Source organism: Mirounga angustirostris, unplaced genomic scaffold (genome assembly GCF_029215605.1).
Source record: "Mirounga angustirostris isolate CCGP_5_RB_7025 unplaced genomic scaffold, mMirAng1.0.hap1 SCAF_3, whole genome shotgun sequence".
NCBI classification, from domain to species: Eukaryota; Metazoa; Chordata; class Mammalia; order Carnivora; family Phocidae; genus Mirounga; species Mirounga angustirostris.
Window position 1 is genome coordinate 25,270,607 of NW_026991711.1, and position 2,284 is coordinate 25,272,890.

Consider the following 2,284-nt stretch of genomic DNA (forward strand, 5'->3'; position numbering starts at 1 on the left):
ATTAGTCTTCTAAATTTTATCATCTTTTAATGATTCTTGAATCCACCCTCATCATTCCAACAAAAATCTTCTGTTAACATTAATAATTTATAGGACAACATAACCAATTCATAGCACATAATTTCTAAATTGTATTTTTCATAAACATTGACCACTTAAAAGTTGACCCCTCCTTCTTTTTTTTAATGATTTTTATTTTATTTATTTATTTATTCATTCATTCATTCATTCATTTATTTATTTATCTTGGGGGGGAGCACAAACAGGTGGGTGGGGAGGGACCAAGGAAGAGGGAGAGAGAATCTCAAGCCGACTCCCCACTGAGCGATGGAGCCAAATGGAAGGCTCAATCTCATGACCTTGAGATCGTGACCTGAGCCAAAATCAAGAGTCCGATGCTTAACTGACTGAGCCACCCTGGTGCCCCTTGACTGCTCCTTCTTAAGACACTTTCAGTTTTTGTCTTTTGACATTATACTATCCTGGTATTTCTGCTACCTCATTCAGTGCTGTGTTTCATTCAGTTTGGTCATTTTTCATCTTCATTTACTCAACCATTTAACACGAAGATCTTCAAAACATAATCATATGAACACTTCTAATGCTATCTTTTTTTATTTGGTGAAGTCATCTACTATTATGGTTTCATATAACATTCTCACAAGCACTGAGGCAGTAATCCAGTTTCTCTCCATCTTTACCAGCATTTGGTGCTATCCCTATTTCTTACTTTATCCATTCTGATTGGTTATGCAGTGATATTTCACTGTGGTTTAAATTTTTATTTACATAATGAACACCTTTTCACATGCTTATTTGCCATCTATATGTCCTTTTTGGTGAACTGCTATTCATGTCTTTTGATCATTTTCTAATTGGATTTTTTAACAACTGAGTTTTGAGATACTGTTACATATTTTAGATAGAAACCCTTTGTTGGATATACAGATTGCAAATGTTTTCTCTTAGTATGTAGCTTGTCTTTTCTTTCTCTTCACAGGGTCTTTTACAGGTTAACAGTTTTAAATTTTGATGAGGAGCAATTTGTCAATTTTCTTTCTATCAACCATTATTTTGGTGTCAAGTCAAAGAACTGTTAGACTAGCTGTAGTTATCTGAGATTTTTTCTCAAAAATTATTATTTTATGTTTTATATCAGTGAAACTGAACAAGGCAGAGTGGGCTGGGGCTAGACAACATCTCACCTCTCCTGCCATTTCTGTAGTGCCCAACTGAAAGCTGAGCCTGCCTGCCTACACTACAGCACATGGCAGTATGAGTTATCACCTCCTTACCCCCTTACTGTTGTCAGACCCAGTGGCAAGCTGATCTTACATCCACTTGGAGGCAATGAATTGGTGCATGTGGTGTCTCACTTTTGGGGGGAAAATGTCAGGGAAACCAAAGAAATTCCAATCTACCTATCTACAGCCAGGCAGTGTGAGTCAGTGCTAAGGCAGAGTCAACTGGAACCATCAGGAAGCTGAAAATGCATATGTCCCCAGTCCTCACACTGCACCTCAATGTTAAGACTACCCATTAAAAAATAGGAATACCTCAGGGGCGCCTGGGTGGCTCAGTCAGTTAAGTATCTGCCTTCGGCTCAGGTCATGATCTCAAGAGTCCTGGGATCGAGCCCTGCCTGGACCCCCTCGGGAAGTGTGCTTGCCCCTCTCCCTCTGTGCCTTCCCCTGCTTGTGCGCTCTCTCTCAAATAAATAAAATCTTTAAATAAAAAGAATGCCTCAGATCTAGACAGAGGAAATACTTAAGGCAACTATATTTTAAAAGTGAGAATAATAGTGCTTGCTTCAGCAGCACATATACTAACACTGGAACGATACGGAGAAGATTAGCATGGCCCTTGTGCAAGAAATAAAGTAGGAATAATAAAGGTATCTGAATGTAAATAAGGTTTCTGCACTTCACTCTAAGTAGTAAAATGCTGATATCAGTAGATTGTGATAATTTCTGTCTATTGTAATAACCACAGGAACCACTAAGAAAACTATATAAAACAATATACTCAAAAAATACTATAAATAAATCAACATAGAATTCTACAAGAAAAACTCAAGTAACTCACAGGAAGGCAATAAAAGGGAAACAGAACAGAGAGCTAGAAGAAACAAACAGAAAAGCTCATTTCAAATACAAGGATATTGTATTGAAAGCAACATAATGATGATGAAAATGATACATCATCCAGGTATTATTTTAAAAAAACAAAGTAAGACAGAGATGGCTATATATGATGAAATATAGACTTCAGAACAAAGAAAATA

At 37.0% G+C, this 2,284-nt stretch overlaps 1 non-coding gene across 1 annotated transcript; it reads left to right on the plus strand.

Annotated features, from left to right (window-relative positions):
• Window positions 1-1,801: 1,801 nt before the first annotated feature.
• Window positions 1,802-1,908, plus strand: LOC123840040 (U6 spliceosomal RNA). Its single transcript, XR_006789863.1, has one exon. It is a non-coding gene; the product is annotated as a U6 spliceosomal RNA (small nuclear RNA).
• The last annotated feature ends 376 nt before the right edge of the window (window positions 1,909-2,284 follow it).